The 12,665-nt window shown below is 37.6% G+C and overlaps 1 protein-coding gene across 1 annotated transcript in view; it reads right to left on the bottom strand.

The window, feature by feature from the left end:
• The window catches only part of LOC108577267 (fibroblast growth factor receptor homolog 1-like), a 141,611-nt gene extending 138,747 nt beyond the window's left edge, over positions 1-2,864 (bottom strand). The window contains exon 1 of the mRNA XM_017940401.1: positions 2,810-2,864. The gene's annotated coding sequence lies outside the window, so the exon portion shown is untranslated. The remainder of the gene's footprint in view (positions 1-2,809) is intronic.
• Between the last annotated feature and the right edge of the window lie 9,801 nt (positions 2,865-12,665).

Raw genomic sequence — 12,665 nt, 5'->3', positions numbered from 1 at the left:
GAACATTCTGTCTTTATTAAAAATATTTGTTTACAAAAGACACTGGATATTTGAATTTTCTTTCATTTCGTTTGGAATCTTTGGATATTTGGAGTTGGAATTTTCACAAAATTGAAATTCAACATTTTTCCCTGAATCACTATAAATTTCCTTCTTCCCTCGAACCTTAAACCTTCAACGATTAAAATTTTCCCAAAATAAAAATCAACATTCTAACCACAAAACCAGAAAAAATTGCAAATATCAACGTATCTCCAAGATCCCAGAAATTCCAGCGTCTCTTCAGAATTCCAACCACCAGAAGCCTTCTCCTAACGTCAGAAGCCTCGTTGAAAATCTTCACAAAAACGATCCATCAACCATGAATTCCCGTGGAACGAGATCCAGTCCCAAGTCTCCGCGACAAACCTCATAAAACCGGCGACCTCTCCACCCACGAGGCTCATCATAATCACGATCCAGACCAAACAATGCATCAGCACCCTATTCGCTTCGAAAACTCTGCTACAAAATGATACGCTTAATCCAAACGAAAGACTCATTTCCCATTTACGTATCTCTGATCGTCAGTTATCAACAAACACACTTTCTCCACGATGTTTTCACGCTGATTTTCCTCAGAATCACAATTTTTTCGCCTGAACTATCGTACGATTTTAGTACGAGTAGCAAAAAATTTAACAAAGATGCAAGAGAACGGTTGATTAGACGGTAACTTATTATCGTTTCAATTGCAAAATTGCGATACCGCGATTTTTCTGAGATGAATGTAGAATATTGTTTATTCGTCGTGGATGTGTCATCTGTATTCCATACATTGACCTAATTGAGGAACATCTTCTCGTTAGGATTTATGAGAGAAAATGATGGGGGATCTGGTATTTATTGATTTGTTATTGAAGTGGGTTATCGGAAGTTGTTGCACCTAATTCGTTTACGGAGACAAAGCTATTGTAGTCAAGCCTGGCAGAACTTCTGTGCTAGTCTAATTGAAAGAGACGTAAGAGTGTCTACTTAGTTGAAAAAGCATATTTCTTAAATAAAAATTTAAGAAACAGTGTGTTTTTTGAACGGTCGAACTTAAAATTAATTGGACACATTTTGAGCTTGGAAAGTTTAATTAATTATGTAGAATTTGAGCAATCATGGCTGTGGAAGCTTTACAATTCTTTGTAAATTTAGTGAAAATTTTGCATTGACTCTTTTGCGACCAGACACAAAAATCGAGCAGAATTTAGTAGTTAAAGAAGAGAGAAATTTTCTTTCCCTTGTGATAGGGTTAATCCTTTGAGGACGATAGGTGTGCGTTGATAATACACTATGAACGCTATAGTGTAGAGACACTATGAGACACTGATTAGAATTTAATAGTTGATGAAAGATAAAATTTTCATCCCTTCGTGAAAGGGTTAATTCTTCGAGAACGATGGACTTATATACGCGCTCACAAAACACTATGAACACTATAGTATAGGGATACTATGAAACATTGTTTTTAAGAAGTTAAAACAGTGACCGTAAACTCACACATGAAAAAATAATTTCGATATGATTTAGTTTCGTAAGAGAATTGAAATAGTGACCTAATCAGGTATTGTACAAGTAATCAGTATTTCACCATGTCACATATTTTCAATCTCAAAAGGGTTAAAAACACCACAAGAGTAACTTTCTTTTCTCTTCAAAAAATTGTCTCATTTCAATATGATTTAATTTCCTAAAAGAATTGAACAAGTAATCATAATCGTTAATGGCACGTATTTTCATCAGCAAAAGGGTTAAATACTACAAAAACAGTTTTCTTTCCTCCTCAAAAAATCGTCTAATTTCAACATAACTTAATTTCCTAAAAGAATTGAAATAGTGTCGTGCAAGTAACTTTCTTCCCTCCTCAAAAAATCGTCTAATTACAGTATGATTCAGTTTCCTAAAAGAATTGAAATAGTGTCCTGCAAGTAACCTTCTCCCCTCCTCAAAAAGTCGTTTAATTTCAGTATGATTCAATTTTCTAAAAGAATTGAAATAGTGTCGTGCAAGTAACCTTCTCCCCTCCTCATTGTCTAATTACAGTATGATTCAGTTTCCTAAAAGAATTGAAATAGTGTCGTGCAAGTAACCTTCTCCCCTCCTCAAAAAGTCATCTAATTTCAATACGATTCAATTTCCTAAAAGAATTGAAATAGTGTCGTGCAAGTAACCTTCTCCCCTCCTCATCGTCTAATTACAAAAATCGTCTAATTACAGTATGATTCAGTTTCCTAAAAGAATTGAAATAGTGTCGTGCAAGTAACCTTCTCCCCTCCTCAAAAAATCGTCTAATTTCAATACGATTCAATTTCCTAAAAGAATTGAAATAGTGTCGTGCAAGTAACTTTCTCCCCTCCTCAAAGAATCGTCAAATTTCAACATAATTCAATTTCCTAAAAAAATCGAAACAGTGTCATACAACTAATCAGTACCTCTCAACGTATCACCTACTTTCATCCTCAAAAGGGTAAAACACCACGAGAGCAACCTTCTCCCCTCCTCAAAAAATCGTCTAATTTCAATACGATTCAATTTCCTAAAAGAATCGAAACAGTGTCCTACAACTAATCACTACCTCCCAACATATCCCCTATTTTCACCCTCGAAAGGGTTACAAACACCACAAAAATCAACTTTCTCCCTTCCTCAAAAAAATCCTCGCAATTTCACAATGCTACATTGCCAAACAGACTCCCACGAAACCCCCAAATTTCCCCCGTTGTTCCTCGAAAGCATCCTCTCCGACCGCGCTAGTAAGCCTGGTGAAAATTCGCGTACTCACCAGTCGCGTACTCCTTTCCAAGAAAAACCTCGCGTTCTCCGACGAACCGCGGGCGAGGTAACGTCTCTCCGTCGAAAAAGAAAGAGGGGCTTCTGGCGTCTCTGGCTTTTCTCAAGGCACCGGGTCCACTCGTTGCAAACTGATCCAGAGGATCCTCCTGCACACGCCTAGTCGGTCGGGTGTCGATCCAGGATCGCGTGGCCGCTGTCAGGAAATTCGCACTCTCGGCGGAGGAAGCTGATTCACCACGCGCGCATTCCTCCTGTTATTTCAGGCGAGCCGGGTTATAAATCCTCCTCCTGCTCTTCTTTCCTCACAGCTTCCATCCTCCGGGATGGAAAATCCTCCGAACGAAACTATCTTCCTCCTATCCAATAGCACACTTGTTTTTTCTTCTTCTGTCACACCAATTTTCTCTGTCAATTTTTATAAATCCTTCCTCTCTCCGACCGAAGGGAGAAACACACCTGGTCTGACGTCACACCTGTTCCACCCCTGCAGAATTTCACACTGACTATGCGAACAGTACACTTCCGGTGGACTCGACCTATTAGTCACTGGTAACCAGGCGAAATTCGATTTTTTACACTCGAGTTAGCGAATTGAACGGAACACACTGTTGTAATTGTTGACGAAATTTTTATTGTTTATTATTTTTTTTTTATTTCTAATTTTTCTCGGTTCGGATTTTTTTTCGTGTTTTTCGCGTTTGATGGAGTATTTTGGAAATTTTTAATCCAGGCGTAGACGATGCGAAGGTGTGTGGTATACCGTGAGCAAGTGACTGTGGCTGGCGTCGCGGCGACACTGACACGAGTAACGCGGTCCGAGGCGAGAGGATGCGCTCGAGGAAAGCTCGGGGCGAAGTGCCAGAAGAGTCGTCGCTTGAAATAACCGCTCGTCCACGGCCTCCCTCCGCCAACCCCCGTTTGCCGCTCTCGTAGTTCCTCTCTCCCCACTCTGTGTCTCTCTTCTCTCTGTGACTCTAGCCTGCACCAAGCTAAACTCTACTTCTCACAGCCCCACTATATTTTCTACTTGCTCCTCTGTGCCTGTCTTCCCGTGTTTCGTGGATCGCTCCACGATCGTTTCTTCTTTCTCTTACGCTTCTTTGCTAGAGCTGCGGTACAGTGTGTCTTCTTCTATCTCGTGGGATGTAGTGTGTTGCTTGCCGGTTGCTTCTTCTTCTTCTTCTTCTTCTTCTTCTGGTTTAATGGTACGTGCTCGCGCGCGCACGTGCACGCGAGTTTTCGCGCCACAGCTGGAAGCTCCGTGGAATTTATCGCGTCGCTAATGGGAAATGGGAATGTTTTGATCGGGAGATATTTAACCCCTGAGGGGGTTCGCGGTTTTCTCCAGCGTTTATGTGCTTCGGTTGTGGTTGGATAGGGATGGATAGATTCGAGGTTTGACTTCGATTGGGTTCGAATTTTCTTCAGGTTTTTTTGGAAAATGAAAATAGTACTCTGAACGAGATGGATTCGGATGTTTTGTGAGTGCTTGAAGAAATGAAAAGGGTACTTGCAAGTAGATTCGATTATTGTGATCGAATTGATTCGAAAATTGGTATTTCTTATACACGATTCAGTTATGGAATAGTAACTAAAATTATTGGTGGTACAGCTGCTATTTAGCTTTTCAAAATTGGACCAAACGACTTGGGATTTTAGAGAAGTTAGAATTAGTTTATTGTGTAGATGACGTGTACAAGAAATTTGGAAAAATTGCAATTTGGGGAAGTCGCGAAGAAAATTGTGAAGGTTAAAGGTCACATACACTTACAAAAATATCAATTTTTAATAAATTAATAAATTGCACCATGCCTCTATTTCTTCGAATAAAATTATTTTAACCTGAGTACCAAAGTATACCTAATTACACAAAACCAATTACATTTTGAGAAGATAGGATTAGTGTGTTAAATAACGTGTACAAAAAATTTTTTTAAAATTGCAATTTGGGAAAGTCGCAAGGGACGAGAAATCAGTTTCCAGCACGAAAGGTCAAAGGTCACGTACACTTAAAAAAAAGAATCGATTTTTATTAAATCCCTAAATTGCATTATTCAACAAACTCTTCAAATAAACCTATTTTATCCCAACGTAACCCGAGTACCAAACTATACCTGATTACGCACCTGTTGTATCGAAAGATAATCGGAACCTGGAGAAGCTCAGAAACCACTGTACTAGCCACCGAAGGCTCCTCTAGCGACACCCGGAGGCTCCCGAGTTCCCGCGGAAGCGTCTCGAATCTGGAAACAAGCCTTCCTCTCCGTCTGTCGATAGGAAGCTGGGCAGCCAGTCAGCCAGGAGTCGCGATTATCCGGATCACATAAATTACCGAAGAATCCGGATTGCTGGTTCTCAAAGGGGGAAAACACAGTGGTTATTCAATCTACGGTCATGTCTATCGGTTGGTGATCGTTCGAAAACAGCGGCCCTTCCACCGATTCGCTGCAGGCACAAGGTTTACTGGCTACGCGTAATAACGGGAATAATCGAGCAGTCGCGACTACTTCGATTCACCGTGCCAGATAATTCTCGTTCCGTTCGACGAGCAAAACCAACCCCCGGTTTCTTTCATTCTTTCCAGCTCTCTACGCACGTTTCGGACACGAAACGTACCATGTTTTCGGTGTTCGGAGGTTGAGGGGGATGGTTTGAGGAGAATGTTAGGGTTGGCGGAGTGTTTTCTTGTTTCGTTTGGCTAGTTTGCGATGGAATTGGTTTTAGGTGGGGGTGTTGGGAACATTTGGGTACTTGGAGTGTTTGAATTTCGGATTCTGACGAATATTTGCTAGGTTTTGGATATTCGAAGGATTTGAATTTCGGATTATGGCGAATAATTCGTGGATTTGGAATATTCCAAGTGTTTGAATTTCCAGTTGTGACGAATACCCTATTTTTCGGACCATAAGACGCACCCCAAATTTATGGGACGATTTTTAGAAAAGAATATTTTATTAGGTATATCAAGATATTTTCAAATTCTTACTTAATTTATTTATTGCTAAAATAATTCGTACTAGCAATATTCAGTTCATCTCCACTCTCGGTACTATCACTCATCTGGTTAATGTCACCGTTCGAACTTCTCTAATAGCTTCGATACAGTATAAAGATTCGTATTTTAATGGTACCTTCGGACCATAAGACGCGCTCCAATTTTAAGTCGATTTTTCTATGTAAAAAGGTGCGTCCTATGGTCCGAAAAATACGGTACTTCGTAGATTTCGAATGTTCGAAGTGTTTGAATAATTCGTAGATTTCGGATATGTATTCGATTACTCGTACACTTGGAATATTCGAATAGATAATTTTCTAGGAAAAGGACTTGTAGCACTGATTTCTCAAAGTTATGTACAGTAAATTCTCCACAAGTGTCAGTCCGCAAGGAGTCTAAAGCTGACACTTGAAGAGTCAGGGACTACGTTTTCGAGCCTCGCGCCCGCCTTTGCAGTTTGCCGAACGTAGACAAGGACAGCGAATAAAAGATAAGGATGAGTCGAGGCAACCAAGCGATTTAAATACCAACTTTTTTAATTTTACGCAATTTTATTTGTCACGCCAGACAGTGAACGTGTTAATAAGTAAATGTTGTTCAAATTATATCGTGTTTGATATCATTTTCATCAGAAAACTCTCACCAACATGTTAAAAAAAGTTTCAGATGAAAAAAAGTAAAATTAAAGAAATTATATTTTTCTATTATGATTTGTCGAGCCGTGAAATCTCGTAAAAGAAACCGAGTGGTGTAGCGTTACACGCTTGACTGACAGCGAGCGAGATAACATAGGCATAGCAGTGACGCAGTCTAGGCGTAGGACCATCTATACTGACACTTGTAGAATCCAAACTGACTGACACTTGTAGAGAATTTACTGTAATCACCGGAAATGTTAGGCTTTTTTATCGACGATAAACAAACTGACTGACACTTGTAGAATCCAAACTGACTGACACTTGTAGAATCTAAACTGACTGACACTTGTAGAATCCAAACTGACTGACACTTGTAGAATCTAAACTGACTGACACTTGTAGAATCGAAACTGACTGACACTTGTAGAATCCAAACTGACTAACACTTGTAGAGAATTTACTGTATTCGAATTGTACGAAATATTCGGCACAATCCGAATTATTCGAAGAGTTGGACTATTTGAAGTTATTCGGAGTCAATACTGAAAAAACAAAGATTGCACTATTGATAATGTTGAAAAGTAACCAAAAAATTGTTCCGTCAGCGACATTGGTTATCAGTAGACTGTAGAATATAATCAGAAAAATAGAAGCTAGATAAACAATTGTTTTATACCCTAAAGATTATAACGAATACTATATTTTGGGTCTGTGTAGTTTTGTGCTTTCAAATTTTCCATAAATGCATCAAAATCCGCAGTCTAGTTATCAGTAACCAGAAAAAAAAAAGGATTTTTCAGTCACGCCAATTTCTCAAAAATTTCAAAATCCTTCGATCATTATCTTCAACCTAAGCAACAAGGCAACTTCTTCTCCCTAATTTTTTGAGCAATTCTTTCTCACCCCCGGCTCCTAAGTCACGCAAACTTCAACGAACATCAAATCTCAAATTATTCCCCTGTTAAAATGTTCAAAACCACGCGGAAAAAAGCTAACCACTGTTCCCTTAATCTCCTCGCGCAGCCATTAAATCCCGTTATCGATCTAAAACAACCTACCCCCCTCTATTTTTTATCTACTCATACACCTCTAAATATTTCCTTCGTTTTCACAAAACCTTGTTTATCCGAGACGGAAAAAACTTGCAGCGAACTATTAAACCTCCGGCAAAAACACCGTGCAGAACGTTCGATCCTCTGCAATTTCAACTCCTACATACTACCGGCTTTCTCCCGGTGCTCTTCAGCCGCGCGCACTTGGAGAGAACCAGTTTCTCTTCGGGTAACAATGTAGAAAAATGGTTAATTAACTCGTGGCACGGCACTCGCTCGAGCATAGCTGCTCGCAATTCATCTGTCCGCTGGTTAATCCCGTTAAGAGATCCTCGTGATTCTCTTCTACGAGATGATTCATTGATTTATTTTTACCACGTCTAATCCGAAGCACGGTGGGAAGGAACGTAGGTGTAGGTGTGTATACGAAATATATTAATACCAGGTGAATTTATTTAACGTGTATCGAACGAACTAACGCACCGGTTATGTAGGTGTGTGTATACTTTTATTGTTGCTAATATTTCACGATCCTCTTGGAAATGAAACCGTGAATCGACGAGGTACGGTGGTTGAAAGACTTGTTCATTAATCTAAATTTTCATTTATACCGCGTGATATTCATCTTGTTGATTATACGGGAAAAGTGGACGAATGGAATTACCATTGGGAATGGTGGTTAATTTGTTGGTTGGTGTTTCGATCGGTGAGGGAAACTTGTGGGATTTTCTTTTTCATTTCATGGGGGAATTGATTGTTGGTTTGTTTTTCGTGGAATCTTTCATGTGTATTCGTAGATGAATTAACACTGGTACTACCGGCCGGGTGAAAATGACCCATTAGCAACTTTCCAAAAGCAGTGAATGTTCGATACACAGCAAGTATTACCATTTGTAACTTTTCGACTTTATTTTCTGCATGTATGCTTCTGTTTGTACCGATCTAATCGAATTGTTCGTTCTAATTTTAGTTACATAGAAATTCACTTTTGGAAAGTCGCTAATAGGTCATTTTGACCCGGTTGGTTCAAAGTAAAACAGCCAACTGACCTCTATATACTGATCAAATTTAATTTTTCTTCTTCATTTTATGAAAATTCGTTTCCAAAAATTTTCATAAAAATTTCCTTCATCCCTACGCTTCTACAATCCTTCGATAATCCCAAAATAAATCAATCTCAAAGTAAAACAGCCAACTGACCTCTATATACTGATCAAATTTAATTTTTCTTCTCTATTAGATGAAAATTCGTTTCTCAAAATTTTCACAAAAATTTCCTTCATTATAACACTTCGATAATCCCAAAACTAATTAATCTCAAGATAAAACTTGCCAACTGACCTCTATACAGTGATCAAATTTAATTTGTCTTCTTTATTAGATGAAAATTCGTTTCCCAAAATTTTCACAAAAATTTCCTTCATCCCTACACTTCTATAATCCTTCGATAATCCCAAAATAAATCAATCTCAAAGTAAAACAGCCAACTGACCTCTATCTAGTGATCAAATTTAATTATATGAAAAAATTCGTTTCCAAAAATTTTCACCACAATTCCGTAAACCAAAATTAATCAATCTCGAGATAAAAACAGCCAACTAATCACTATACCTCCAATGAAATTTTCCGCTGCATTAAAATTCGTCCCGAAAACTGTTCACCAAATTTTCTCTCCACGACGACATTCTTCCAAAGTACAAAAAACATGAAAAAAAAAAAAAAAAAGGGATTAATAATGGCGTTTAAAGTTCATGCTGGCAGAGACCAGTTCGGCAACAAATCATCGAGTTACAGTCGAAGAATGGAAGCTTATAAAGCTGCCATTTGAACAGCTCGAGCCTAACCGGGGGGAAAAGGTGTTGGACTTAGCGCCACCCTATTTCCACGCGCTAATGTCACGAGTTTCGATGAAATACGAGGCAAACAAGCGGCGTTCTAAAACGTTTCGTGCCGTGGAATTAATGCCTCTATCAGCCTCTGGCATTAGAAAATCCTTTTTCCTCCCTCCCCTCGGTCGATCGTAAAGTAAATTCCTCGAGCGTGACAGTGGTTTCCTTGGAATCGAAAGAGGGGAAACGACGACTTTACGGCCACGCTATAAAGATTTTCAAATTGGTATTGCATTTTAGAACGGTTCGAGTTGGAACACTTGGAACGAAAGGGTTTCGTTTATTTTTGCTTTCGTTGGAGGGGTGAGTTTTGGGGGACTCGAATCGAAGACTTTGGCGCGAAAATTGATTATCTTTGAAAAGGAGGATTTTTTTAGAAAATGAAAATTCATTTCATTTTCAATTTGTTATAGTTCTGAGTCATCCAAACTGAAGCACTTTCATTTGAAATTTTTTTGTAGTAACTATACTAATGGTAGAATTTAAAAAAAGGTGAAGATCAGGTTTTGTGCCAGAATCTTCAATTTGTTCAATGGTTGGCGATAACTTTCATTCAGATTAACATAAATTAATTCAAATGTAACTTGAAGAGTAGCTTTATCTGATTTCGTTTAATTAATTTGGTTAAATCCAATTAAGTTGATTTGATTCAGTTAAAGTGATTCAGCTTGGAGATTTAATCATGCAAACTCTGCATTTATTAACGTACAATTTAAATTTTATAAAAATATTTAAACGTTTAAAGATACAATTTGAATATTCTAAAATATTTTAATTTTGAAATATTACAAAGGTGCAATTGGAATATTATGAAAATATTAAAATTTAACAAATTTACATTTAATATTATTCAGTTTAAACACAAACTATTACAAATATTACAGCAACAGTAATTAAGGTAATTAATTCGACCGATTGCGCGATACATCATCCGTGATTTCTTTCAATTTGTCAAATTACTGGACAAAATACGCTGTTAACCACAATGTGTAATATCCATGATGGATGGAAGAAGTGTTACTTCCTCATACCATTCCCGCAAGTTTCTTTCGATCGATCTTACCGATTTGCTCCTAGCAATCATTCGCTCGTCCACCGATTGTCCCGTAATCCGGCATGAAATCCGCGACCAGCCGCGTCGAATCGATTACGTCCACGACGAATCGAAAAGAAAACAATTCCACTCGGTCACATGAACCTTGCACGCGTTCCTTCTGCTCTGTGTCAATCCTCTTACACCTCGCCATTCTTGCTACCTAGTTATAGATATTCTCGATTAAATCGTACATTGTCCTGTAACAAGATCTGCTATCTCTACTTTTTTCTTTCTTTTTCGTTGTTATAAGTACAGTGTCTAACGAAAGTTTCTACACTAGGATTGCAAACACGTTTGATTTATGCACTGATATTATTGTCTTCTCATTTTCAACGTTGTAGATATTTGACGTCACTCAGCAGGGTTGTTAACTTGTGAATGTAGCTTGCGTTCCTTTTTTACTTGTTTCAAGCTGTGCTGTGATAAATTATGAAATTGTGAGAATGGAAATTTTGGTTAAGTGCAGTAGATGCTATTTGTTTTTTGAAAGTTTTATTTTTATATCCTTTTTGGTGGATGCTTGGTGCAGTTCAAGCTAATTGTTATGTTATTGCAGAATTATTGCATTGTATAATTATTATTTTTATTAATTTTACTACTATTTCAGGGAAGTATCATATTTTTAATGTTTATTTTTGTACCACTTTATGAATTCATGTTTTCATTCTCAAATGAGATTATGAAAATTTTCATTTTTTTGCTCAAAGTATTTTTTTAGTATGTTTAGTATTATGTTTGTGTGGAAGAAGTAATTTTTAGGGATTAGAGTAGTTTGTAAAGGATACATATTTTCGGGAAAGGACTTTGCAATGGTCACACCACATGTCTTTGCTTCCTAATGGTGGGAATTCGCCCGGAAATCCTAGAAGACATAAATTAGGTGAAAACTGACCTAAAAAAATCGCCAAAGGGCAAGCTAGGCGTCACTTGATACGCATCTTAACGCTACGCGTATTGTTTGACCGCAGCCTTATGACATCCAGCTGTTTCCAGTAGCCGTGCGAAAAAAAATGGGGGTGCAGAAAATCTCCACCCTCTTCCTTTACCTTTTTACTCTGTAGGATAGTCAGTGGAATAGAAATTTGAAATTTTAGAATTTTGACATTCCACAATTCTAATATTTCAAAGCTCTAATATTCCAAAGCTCTAATATTCCAGAATTCTAATATTCCAAATCTTTAATATTCCAAAGCTCTAACATTCTATAACTCTAATATCCCAGAATTCTAATTTTCCAAAGCTCTAATATTCCAGAATTCTAATATTCCAAATCTTTAATATTCCAAAGCTCTAACATTCTATAACTCTAATATCCCAGAATTCTAATTTTCCAAAGCTCTAATATTCCAGAATTCTAATATTCCAAATCTTTAATATTCCAAAGCTCTAATATTCTAAAGCTCTAATATTCCAAAGCTCTAACATTCTATAACTCTACTATTCCAAAACTCTAATATCCCAGAATTCTAATATTCCAAATCTTTAATATTCCAAAGCTCTAATATTCCAAAGCTCTAACATTCTATAACTCTACTATTCCAAAATTCTAATATCCCAGAATTCTAATATTCCAAATCTTTAATATTCCAAAGCTCTAATATTCCAAAGCTCTAATATTCTAAAGCTCTAATATTCCAAAGCTCTAACATTCTATAACTCTAATATTCCAAAACTCTAATATCCCAGAATTCTAATATTCCAAATCTTTAATATTCCAAATCTCTAATATTCCAAAGCTCTAATATTCCAAAACTCTAAAATTCTCAAATTTTAAAATTCTAAAGATTGAAAAATAGCATTTTCGGACATTTGAAAATCCCCCAGAAGAAATTCTACAGCAACCAATTTTCCTAAAATATTGACTGAAAAAGGATACCACTCTTAAGTAGAGAATTTTCGTATTTTCTATAGCACGAAAAAAGAACGATTACCAGTTTCACTATATCCCACCAATTAGTACACGTCGCGAGACGCGAACAGCTGATACAAAGCCAATCTCCGTCGACGTTGACGGTTCCACGTTGTCACTGATCGAGAACACCTTAAATCCACGATCTCCCATACAGGCTACTGGTGGAAACGAATTAGCCGTCAGTATAAATAGTAACGTGGCGATGCCTCGGAATGCGTGACAGTGAACTGCATCAGGCAAACGCGAATGCATCTTTCATGTAC

This window comes from Habropoda laboriosa, unplaced genomic scaffold, assembly GCF_001263275.1.
Source record: "Habropoda laboriosa isolate 0110345459 unplaced genomic scaffold, ASM126327v1 scaffold713, whole genome shotgun sequence".
Classification (NCBI taxonomy): Eukaryota; Metazoa; Arthropoda; class Insecta; order Hymenoptera; family Apidae; genus Habropoda; species Habropoda laboriosa.
Note: the sequence above shows the minus strand (reverse complement) of the source record. Positions and strands in the feature narration are given on the sequence as shown.